Raw genomic sequence first — 12,223 nt, forward strand, 5'->3', positions numbered from 1 at the left:
TAAAAAAAATAAATAAATAGGCTAAAAATGTTGTATGCACCCCAAAATGATACCAATAAAAAATACAGAACACCCTCATACAACTCCAGAAAAGCATTTTATGTCGTTTTTGTTTTTTTAAACACAGTAAAACAAATGATATATAAATTCGGTGTCTCCATAAATCATACAAAGCCCCCGAAAAAAGTTAACAAGTTATTCATACTGCACAATGAATGCTATAAAAGCGAAACTCTAAAAACAATGGCTTAATTGCAATTTTTTCCTTTCCACCCCAAAAACATTATCATATATGTTTCTCAAAAAATGTAATGTTATATTAATAGGCGCCATAAAAGAAAAACAAAACATAACTCATCAAGTAAAAGACAATCCTTCATGTCATGAGTTATGGAACCTGGAAGGCGATGAGGATAAAACGAAAACCCGAAAATGGTCTGCGTCCTCCAGGGAGTCTTCAAGACCTACTGCAAAGTTACTTACATTTATTTGATATTCTGTTGCAAATCATCGGGATGGTAACACCTAGTTGTATATTTCATAGACTTCCAAGAGAACTAACAAAGGAAGAGATGTAAGCAGCGGCGCTCCGGGCCTGTTGCTTCATGGGGAATACAAGTATTTACTGAAGGAGACATGTCTGGAGAGCCGACGGATCCTTTTTAATTTCAGCACCTTCCTTCTTTTTCTTGCTCTCAGTAGACTCTTTCCTTTTGTCAGATTTTATTAAGAAAATTGCTGGTTGTCTAGAAGAATCCAAAAAGATCGCACAACCGCTTCTCGGTGACAAGTCCTACGGCGTCACAAAGCGACGCGGCTGAACTTACAAGAATCTGTTTTTTTAATACATGCAAAGCAGTTCTCCACAAAAGTGACATGATGTCAGGATTACTATAGTAGAGGCTGGAAGTGACATCAGGGAGAGGCAATACAGCATGTGCCACATTTCATAGTAGTGTTCACGCATCGCTTTATAGCTCTTGGCGCTCTTCCAGCTTACATTCAGGTAAGCAGCTTTATTAGCGACACCCATTCTGTAGCCCGCTGGCCTGCCGTTGGCCATCAGAACTGAAGTGATTCATTGTGGCATAGTGGACCCAAGGGGTGCAAAGGAAATATTGATTCGTACTACTTGTGCCAAATTCTGACCTCCCATCAACATGGTGCAAGAGAAATCTGGATTCATCCGACCAGAAGATGTTTTTCCATTGATCAGCAATGCACTTTTTGTGCCCTTTTCCACACTAGGGTCTTGCCTTTCTGTTTCTCTTAGTCAAGGGCGCAGGAACTGGGGCTCTGTAATAGCCCATCCTGGTTAAGGAATGACAAAGCTGTGCATTTGGGCATGATAGTTGGAGCACCAGCGTTCTACTCAACTGCAATTTTGGGTGTATTCATCATTGCACTCCGAGCACAGAAATTGTAGAAACCAGTACTGTAGTACCAGGCAGTGTCTGCTGTCAGCTTGCTGTCCCTCCCACCCCTGGCTGGCTCTACTTCGCCTCTCTCCTAACCAAAGGCGTAACTTGAAGCTCCTGGGCCCCAATGCAAACAGTACTAGGCTCCCTACATGGAGAAGAGGGGCCTTATGAGCCCCCTAGGGGTCCTGGGTCGAGTGCAACAGATTCCCCTATAGTTATGCCCCTGCTCCTAACACTACCCCCGAGACGTGTTCTCACTGGACTTGTGAGGATCTACACCAAAATCTGCAGTATATTTTGTGCTGATGATTTACATGCGGAATCCCACCAAAAACCACATCAAAAAGATTTGCATGTGAGTGCGATGAGTTTTTAGCACTGGATACTACAGGGACCACATGGGGAAAAAACGGAAAAAAAAAAACCACAGGAAGTGCAGGGATGCAAAAAACACATGAAAATTGCAAGAAAATGGTCAGTTTTACACTGACGAAAATCGAACTCACCAGCGGGTTATGGGAATGGTATCCTATTCCAGCTGAATTCACTGCTCCATTATAATGAGAAGTAGCATGCATGCAAGGTAACTGAGTCTGACTCCATGTTGGTCAACCATCAGTTCGCTTCTGGTTTTATTAACATCACCATACAGATATAGTAGAAATGACGCAGTAATACGCAGTAATACGAATACACGCCCCCAACATCACAACAACTCATATGTTAACGCCTTATGGTGTATGTTGCTACTGAACACATAATTCTTAAGAAACACAACTAGAATAGACATTATCAATATCCCTGCCTAAGGAGCAGCGCCCCTTATGAGGGTGGGCATCCCAGGTCTTTCTGGAGACAGTGCTAGTCCTGAGAACCGTGTGTAGGGGTGTGTCGGAGATGCCGCACAAGAATCCAACACACACATAGACCAGTGTACAATATTGAACCAGTTAATAATTTAACTGCTAGCCATTTCCTAGGAAGGTAGAGAATATATATATACATACATACACACACACACACACACACACACACACACGTTTGCCTACGCTGATGTAAGAAACATTATAAGATATATAGAAAAGTACATATTATTGCTATAACACCAGAGTTAATACATCCTAGAGCCGGCTTCACACGACTACCCTGTTTCCCTGAAAATAAGACATACCCTGAAAATAAGACATAGCAAGATTTTCCAGGGTGAGGATGCAAAATGATTTTTCAGGCTTTTTGAGGATGCTTGAAATATAAGCCCTACTCCAAAATTAAGCCCTGCTAACAGTTAATTTAAAAAGTCAATTTAAATAGTGTCCAGGCAGCTATACATGTAAAAAAGTTAAACCTTTTTGAACAAAAATTAATATAAGACACTGTCTTATTTTCGGGGAAACACGGTAGTAAAATAGCACAAGATTTGGGCGCTGCGAGACGCACAGATATGAACCCCATTCTTTTGAATGGGGTTATACACATGAGTGAAGTTTTATCGCATGGCACCGCGATGCAGTAAACACATCGCATCGTGCTCTATCTTGTGTGTGCTCTCGCATCACAGCCCCATTGTCTTCAGTGGGAGAAACTCGCGATCCTCTGCCAGAGGATCCCTGCATCCTTAAAGTGATGCAAAACTGTTTTGCCATGAAGACATTTCGCATCCTTGGGGATTTCACAGGGTGGGGAGAGCGATATGGGGGCGGTATTCCTGTCCCCATATCGCGCTCGCCTGTCTGAAGCCTAAGCGTATACTCACAGCGACGACTGAAAAAAAATGATCTGAAATAACACTGTGGCTGATCACATCCATTTGGACATTAAGGTCGCTCTAACAGTCTGCTTTTTACTGTGATTAGCGCAGCATTTGAAACCCCACGCTAACTGCGGTACAACACCTCCATAGATTTCAATGAGGCTTCGCAGACCAGCGCTCAAACACAGGGTTTCTAATGCTTCCATTTTCGAGCACTGTCTGATCTGTTTTCAAACATTTTAGCGCTTTTTCACTGTGCGTCATCACCCATCACATTGATGGGGTGCGTTAAAAAACGCTGTCAAACATTGTATAGTGCATTCAAAAACTCGGATAACCGGTCCAAGTGATAAAAAAAATGTAGCAGGTCCTTTTTGATGTGATTTTCATACAAGAATCGCCCATTTTTTTAAAAAAATAAAATGATTTTATGGGATTTAGAAATTAAAAAACAAAAAACAAAACAGTAAACGTTTTTCTTTTGGGCGTAAAAAAACTCGTGCAAAATAGATGAGAATTGTGCGTGGAAAAGAAAAAAAATTAGCTAAAAACGAAGTTTGAAAATAAATAAATAAAACAAAACGCACCAAAAGATTGGGCTAATTTTTCGGGCAAAACAATTAAAATAGCCGTGTCAATTAACCCAAAGAAATAGTTTTTTTGTTCCCTGGATATTCTGCCCATTTAGGACTTTGCATGGGAAAAACTGCCCATCTGAGTTCACCCCAAGTATTGCAGGGGGGATTGTAATTACTGTCAGTAAATCCAAGTTCCTCTCTACAGGATATCCTTACACCATGACCTGTTAGGGTACTTGAGGAGCTGAATGACATTGCCCCAGTAAATAGATCTGCCATGCGCCAATCCTGATCCTGCCCTAATAGGACTGCATGTCTGAGGGTCTTGCTTCTTTCACTATCTGATTCTCCTACTGCCTGCGATCCATTCTTCACACCATGACAAAGAGAATATCAAAGCCATCGGCGTCCACAGCAGCAGCAATGAGTAGCAGAGCGGCTCCTGCCCACACAAGACCAGCAGCGTACTCACAAACAAGCTGTGCCGCACAAATCTTCCATCAATGCAAGAAACAGACGAGCGCAAAATAAAGACTCATCGCAAAACACACGGCCATCTCTAAACCACTACATGATGACCAACTGCAGCATCACTGTCATGTACTATCTGTAACTCTTCAAAGCCCCAAACACAGGGGGGCACAGCTCCAGTCCTCAGGGGTCCCCCAACAGGTCATGTTCCCTGGACTTCCTCAGTATTGACACAAGTGTGCTTACTATAGGATATTCTGAACACATGACCTATTATGGTCCCTTAAGGACTGGAGCTGTGCAGCCCCTTCCAAAGCAAACCTTTTTGCTTTTGTCAATTTTTTCTGCTGGCATTCTATTAAGACGTGCCCAGTTGTCATTGGTGGTCTCTGACACAGATAGTCAGACTCAGGTTGCCAACAGCTGAGGCGACTGGGGCTGGCGCTTCTTGCGAAACTAAGGCTGCTCTCACACAGTGATGCGGCAAAGCGCAGTGATGTTGCTTTAGTTTCAGCTGCAGCTCCCTACGGCCGACAGCGTATTTTAGCGCACCCCATTATTGTGATGGGTGATCAGGTGCGCTAAACGCACAATGAAGAACAGACTCCACTTGAAAAATCGCAGCGCATGTCTGCGAGGCCCCATTGATTTCAATGGGAGCGTTATACTGCGATTAACGCAACGTTCAAAATGCCGTGTTAATCGCGGTAAAAGGCGCCTGTGTTAAAGGCCTAAGGCTGGCGGCTGTTGCGGCTTCATGCAAGGCTGAAGCTAGCAGCCTCTAGTGCTAGTACTCCCTGGGAAGCCAAGCCTGGCAGTGGTTTGCACACCATGAGGCCAAGGCTGGCAGCAGCTGGCGCTCCCTAGAGTCATAGAATGGTAGAGTTGGAATGGACCTCCAGGGCCCAGTGCAGGATTCACTAAATCATCCCAGCCTTTGTTTGAGGACTTTCAATGAAGGAGACCTCACCAACTCCTCTGGCAACCTGTTCCACTCATTGATCACCCTCACTGTCAAAAAGTTAAGCTGCAGCTGGCAGTGATGGTACTGGCAATCCGCCGAGGGGAAAACATTCATGGAAGCTTTGGAGGGCTTCAGAAGGCCCCCATGACACCCAGACAGCACCTTGTGATCTCCTCACTTGGGGGAACATTCAAAATATCTCAATACTGATCAGGACATTTAAATGCCACTGTCAGAGTTGACAGCAGCTTTTCAAAGGTTAACCACCACTATCAGTTATCTGTGATCGCATCTGTTGCGGGCAGGTATAGGCTGACCCAATCCTCTGCCACTACTGTTCCACAAGTGACCAGTCACGACTACTTCCTGATGTAATGATGATGTCACTAAAACCAGGGACAGGTCAGTGATTAACTGCAGCAGTCATGTCCTTGTGTTGTGAGGTCATCACTGCTACAGGAAGTGGAGAGCAGCGGGGAACCGGGCACTGGCGGCGGATCAAGTGAGGCGACTACGGCTTATTCATGTATTGCCATCTCTCTGAGCCACTTCCAAAATTTCTCTTGGCTGGATGACCTCCTTAAAGTGGAGCTCCACTCTCAAAGCAACTTCACATAAGATAACAGGGAAATCCAAAATGATGAATAGCTCTCCAATATGATGGCATTACTGGAGTGGTTCCAACACTTAAACTTTCACAAAACACATTATATACGTAGCTCTTGTCATCTGCTGAGTGCGCAGAGCAACGACAACAAATGTTTACAGGAGTTTATTTACTAAATACAGAAATTGTCAAAAACAAAATAAAAATCCCTCCCGAAGTTAATACAAGGGATTACCATAGAGATTTATTGTGGAAAACTGGACCCTTGAAGGGAGGCTCTAGTACCCCATTGTACCGCCTCTAGCTTGGATACAAGATGTGATACTGGCATGTATGGAGGCTCTAGTACCCTGTTCTACCGCCTCTAGCTTGGATACAAGATGTGATACGGGTGGGCATGGAGGCTCTAGTAGCCTGTTGTACTGCCTGTAGCTTGGATACAAGATGTGACACAGCGGGAATGGAGGCTCTAGTACCCTGTTGTACCGCCTCTAGCTTGGATGCAAAATGTGATATGGGTGGCTATGGAGGCATATAGGTTCTATATGGTATACTGCAGCATATCGGTCCACACTTTTTGTAACTGAGCCTCTGGAATGTGGAAACTTGCAGGCTGTGGAAGTTGGCGTCCAAGATGTTCTATTGGCAATAAATCTAGCGACTGGGCAGCCACGAAGTGTGACAATGTTGTGGGGACATTCCTGTGAGCCCCTTGTGTGTGCGGCCGAGCATTATCCTGCTGCCTCTTGGATGCTGCCATGAGAGGAACACATGTGGCTGCAGGATGTCCTGAACATATCGCTGAGCTGTCAATGTACCTTGTACCACTACTAGGGGTGACCAATCGACTGTCATATGCGATGCCCCTAGAGACCATCACACCAGCAGGGGGTAGTGTGCTGCTCCACAGCAAAGGCAAGATTGAGGCGCGTACCTTGAGGTCTCCAGACACAAACATGGCCATTGTCAGTGCACAAACTAAACCTGGATGTGTTGCTGAAGACAACCCGATTCCACTCTACAGCAGGCCAGTGTAGTTGTTCACCCACAACAGCAGACAGAGGTGACCGCAGGAGGGTGTCTAAGGCAGCGCACGCAAAGGGTGCCCTGCAACCAAATGTCCTTCAGCCAAGTGCCTGGAAAATTGCTCCAACAGACACCGGGGCCTGTAGCGATGGCGCCACCGGTCTATGGGTGGAAGACAGTGAAACATTTGCAGCTGCTGGGGCTTGTCGAATGATCAGACAATCCTCTACTGGAGGTCTATCAATTGTGTCCTGAGTCTGGTTGCCTTTTGTGCATGCCCTCACATAGGAGGTGTGGGGACCAGTGGATATCCGTTTGCTCAGAACAGCTCAGGTGGCAGTATTTCTTTGACATGACCATCAAGCTTCTCGCATTCCAATAATGCGCCCCCTCTCAAACTCTTAGGGTGTATTCCCACGAACGTATATCGGCTCAGTTTTCACGCCGAGCCGATATACGTTGTCCTCGTGTGCAGGGGGGGGGGGGGGCTGGAAGAGCCAGGAACAGGAACTGAGCTCCCACCCCCCTCTCTGCCTCCTCTCCGCCCCTCTGCACTGTTTGCAATGGGGAGAGGCGGGATGGGGACGGGGCTAATTCTCGGACCTTAGCCCCATCCCGCCTCCTATCGTTGCAAATAGTGCAGAGGGGCGGAGAGGAGGCAGAGAGGGGGCGGGAGCTCAGTTCCTGCTTCTGGCTCTTCCATCCCCCCCCCCCCCTGCAGAGAGAGACAACGTATATCGGCTCGGCGTGAAAACCGAGCCGATATACGTTCGTGTGAATGCAGCCTTAACTGGATGAAATCTCTTCTCTGCGTCGTAGAAGTGTCTAGTGGTCAACAAGCTCTACACAAGTAGCCTCCGAGAGCCTTTTTACAGGCTGCCAGCATGAGCCACAAGGCGAGCTTCAGCCCCAACCAACCATTGCCAGCCTCAGCCCCACAGAAAGCACCAGAAGCAACCAGTCTTGTCCCCGCAAGGAGCACCAGCTTCAACCAAGCACTGCCAGCCTCAGCCCCAAAGGGCCAGCCACAGCCAGCCTCAGACCCACAGGGATTGCCAACTACAGCAAGTCGCTGCCCTATGGGAAGCATTAGCCCACTCAACCACTGCCAACCTCAGCCCCGCAGGGAGAACTAGAAGCAACCAATTTCGTCCCAACATGAAGCGCCAGCTCCAACCAACCACTGGGTGCCTCGAGCCCACGGCGAGCGCCAGCTCCAACCAACCACCGGGTGCCTCGAGCCCAGGGGGAGCGCCAGCTCCAACCAACCACCGGGTGCCTCGAGCCCAGGGGGAGCGCCAGCTCCAACCAACCACCGGGTGCCTCGAGCCCAGGGGGAGCGCCAGCTCCAACCAACCACCGGGTGCCTCGAGCCCAGGGGGAGCGCCAGCTCCAACCAACCACCGGGTGCCTCGAGCCCAGGGGGAGCGCCAGCTCCAACCAACCACCGGGTGCCTCGAGCCCAGGGGGAGCGCCAGCTCCAACCAACCACCGGGTGCCTCGAGCCCAGGGGGAGCGCCAGCTCCAACCAACCACCGGGTGCCTCGAGCCCAGGGGGAGCGCCAGCTCCAACCAACCACCGGGTGCCTCGAGCCCAGGGGGAGCGCCAGCTCCAACCAACCACCGGGTGCCTCGAGCCCACGGCGAGCGCCAGCTCCAACCAACCACCGGGTGCCGAGCCCACGGCGAGCGCCAGCTCCAACCAACCACCGGGTGCCTCGAGCCCAGGGGGAGCGCCAGCTCCAACCAACCACCGGGTGCCTCGAGCCCAGGGGGAGCGCCAGCTCCAACCAACCACCGGGTGCCTCGAGCCCAGGGGGAGCGCCAGCTCCAACCAACCACCGGGTGCCTCGAGCCCAGGGGGAGCGCCAGCTCCAACCAACCACCGGGTGCCTCGAGCCCAGGGGGAGCGCCAGCTCCAACCAACCACCGGGTGCCTCGAGCCCAGGGGGAGCGCCAGCTCCAACCAACCACCGGGTGCCTCGAGCCCACGGCGAGCGCCAGCTCCAACCAACCACCGGGTGCCTCGAGCCCACGGCGAGCGCCAGCTCCAACCAACCACCGGGTGCCGAGCCCACAGCGAGCGCCAGCTCCAACCAACCACCGGGTGCCTCGAGCCCACGGCGAGCGCCAGCTCCAACCAACCACCGGGTGCCTCGAGCCCACGGCGAGCGCCAGCTCCAACCAACCACCGGGTGCCTCGAGCCCACGGCGAGCGCCAGCTCCAACCAACCACCGGGTGCCTCGAGCCCACGGCGAGCGCCAGCTCCAACCAACCACCGGGTGCCTCGAGCCCACGGCGAGCGCCAGCTCCAACCAACCACCGGGTGCCTCGAGCCCACGGCGAGCGCCAGCTCCAACCAACCACCGGGTGCCTCGAGCCCACGGCGAGCGCCAGCTCCAACCAACCACCGGGTGCCTCGAGCCCAGGGGGACCGCCAGCTCCAACCAACCACTGCCAGCCTCAAGCCCAGGGGGAGCGCCAGCTCCAACCAACCACTGCCAGCCTCAAGCCCAGGGGGAGCGCCAACTCCAACCAACCACTGCCAGCCTCAAGCCCAGGGGGAGCGCCAGCTCCAACCAACCACTGCCAGCCTCAAGCCCAGGGGGAGCGCCAGCTCCAACCAACCACTGCCAGCCTCTAGCCCCCGGGGAGCGCCAGCTCCAACCAACCACTGCCAGCCTCTAGCCCCCGGGGAGCGCCAGCTCCAACCAACCACTGCCAGCCTCTAGCCCCCGGGGAGCGCCAGCTCCAACCAACCACTGCCAGCCTCTAGCCCCCGGGGAGCGCCAGCTCCAACCAACCACTGCCAGCCTCTAGCCCCCGGGGAGCGCGAGCTCCAACCAACCACTGCCAGGCTCTAGCCCCCGGGGAGCGCCAGCTCCAACCAACCACTGCCAGGCTCTAGCCCCCGGGGAGCGCCAGCTCCAACCAACCACTGCCAGCCTCTAGCCCCCGGGGAGCGCCAGCTCCAACCAACCACTGCCAGCCTCTAGCCCCCGGGGAGCGCCAGCTCCAACCAACCACTGCCAGCCTCTAGCCCCCGGGGAGCGCCAGCTCCAACCAACCACTGCCAGCCTCTAGCCCCCGGGGAGCGCCAGCTCCAACCAACCACTGCCAGCCTCTAGCCCCCGGGGAGCGCCAGCTCCAACCAACCACTGCCAGCCTCTAGCCCCCGGGGAGCGCCAGCTCCAACCAACCACTGCCAGCCTCTAGCCCCCGGGGAGCGCCAGCTCCAACCAACCACTGCCAGCCTCTAGCCCCCGGGGAGCGCCAGCTCCAACCAACCACTGCCAGCCTCTAGCCCCCGGGGAGCGCCAGCTCCAATCAACCACTGCCAGCCTCTAGCCCCCGGGGAGCGCCAGCTCCAACCAACCACTGCCAGCCTCTAGCCCCCGGGGAGCGCCAGCTCCAACCAACCACTGCCAGCCTCTAGCCCCCGGGGAGCGCCAGCTCCAACCAACGACAGCCTCTAGCCCCCGGGGAGCGCCAGCTCCAACCAACCACTGCCAGCCTCTAGCCCCCGGGGAGCGCCAGCTCCAACCAACCACTGCCAGCCTCTAGCCCCCGGGGAGCGCCAGCTCCAACCAACCACTGCCAGCCTCTAGCCCCCGGGGAGCGCCAGCTCCAACCAACCACTGCCAGCCTCTAGCCCCCGGGGAGCGCCAGCTCCAACCAACCACTGCCAGCCTCTAGCCCCCGGGGAGCGCCAGCTCCAACCACTGCCAGCCTCTAGCCCCCGGGGAGCGCCAGCTCCAACCAACCACTGCCAGCCTCTAGCCCCCGGGGAGCGCCAGCTCCAACCAACCACTGCCAGCCTCTAGCCCCCGGGGAGCGCCAGCTCCAACCAACCACTGCCAGCCTCTAGCCCCCGGGGAGCGCCAGCTCCAACCAACCACTGCCAGCCTCTAGCCCCCGGGGAGCGCCAGCTCCAACCAACCACTGCCAGCCTCTAGCCCCCGGGGAGCGCCAGCTCCAACCAACCACTGCCAGCCTCTAGCCCCCGGGGAGCGCCAGCTCCAACCAACCACTGCCAGCCTCTAGCCCCCGGGGAGCGCCAGCTCCAACCAACCACTGCCAGCCTCTAGCCCCCGGGGAGCGCCAGCTCCAACCAACCACTGCCAGCCTCAAGCCCCCGGGGAGCGCCAGCTCCAACCAACCACTGCCAGCCTCAAGCCCCCGGGGAGCGCCAGCTCCAGCCAACCACTGCCAGCCTCAAGCCCCCGGGGAGCGCCAGCTCCAGCCAACCACTGCCAGCCTCAAGCCCCCGGGGAGCGCCAGCTCCAACCAACCACTGCCAGCCTCAAGCCCCCGGGGAGCGCCAGCTCCAGCCAACCACTGCTAGCCTCAAGCCCCCGGGGAGCGCCAGCTCCAGCCAACCACTGCCAGCCTCAACCCCCTGGGGAGCGCCAGCTCCAGCCATCCACTGCCAGCCTCAACCAACTACTGCCAGCCTCAACCCCACGGGGAGCGCCAGCTACAACCAACCACTGCCAGCTTCAACCCCATGGGGAGCGCCAGCTACAACCAACCACTGCCAGCTTCAACCCCATGGGGAGCGCCAGCTACAACCAACCACTGCCAGCTTCAACCCCATGGGGAGCGCCAGCTACAACCAACCACTGCCAGCTTCAACCCCATGGGGAGCGCCAGCTACAACCAACCACTGCCAGCTTCAACCCCATGGGGAGCGCCAGCTACAACCAACCACTACCAGCCTTAGAAGGAGTGCCACTGGTGACTTTGACCCCACAGGAAGCGCCAGCCCCAACTACAATTGCTGTCAGCCTCAGCTTCGCAGGTAGCACCAACCCTAACCAACTGCTGCCAGCCTCAGCCTTTGACAACCTGATTCTTACAATCTCAGCATCACAGACCAATAATTGTAACAGATTGCAACACATCACAGAATCCGACAACTTTAACCACGTACATCTTTGCCCTGAAGAGATCAACAATCCCTGCCACCAACCAGTGCCACAATCCACAACCTCAGCTGGCATCACACAGAGGACGGAGCTGCCAATCACCAATCTGTATAACTGCAGGAAAAGTAATAACGTTCTTTATCACAAGACCCCATATGATAAACCGTGTGACAGCCGGAACATGTTAAATATATCGGATCAGACTGCAAATACACATATATATATACACACACACACACACACATATATATATATAGCAACCTCTGCATACATGTTACACATACTGTATATAGCAGCCTGCACACCAGTTATATATGCTGTATGACAGCCAGCACATACGTTATATACTGCCCATTATATATACTGTATATAGCAGCCTGCACATACATGTTCTATATACTGTATAGCAGCCTGCACATACATGTTCTATATACTGTATGACAGCCTGCACATACATGTTCTATATACTGTATGACA

The 12,223-nt window shown here is 53.1% G+C and overlaps 1 protein-coding gene across 1 annotated transcript in view; it reads right to left on the bottom strand.

Annotated features, from left to right (window-relative positions):
* B3GLCT (beta 3-glucosyltransferase) overlaps nt 1-12,223 on the bottom strand; it is a 393,556-nt gene that overhangs the window by 380,809 nt on the left and 524 nt on the right. The gene's annotated exons all lie outside the window — the stretch shown is intronic.

This window comes from Eleutherodactylus coqui, chromosome 1 (genome assembly GCF_035609145.1).
Source record: "Eleutherodactylus coqui strain aEleCoq1 chromosome 1, aEleCoq1.hap1, whole genome shotgun sequence".
Lineage (NCBI taxonomy): Eukaryota > Metazoa > Chordata > Amphibia > Anura > Eleutherodactylidae > Eleutherodactylus > Eleutherodactylus coqui.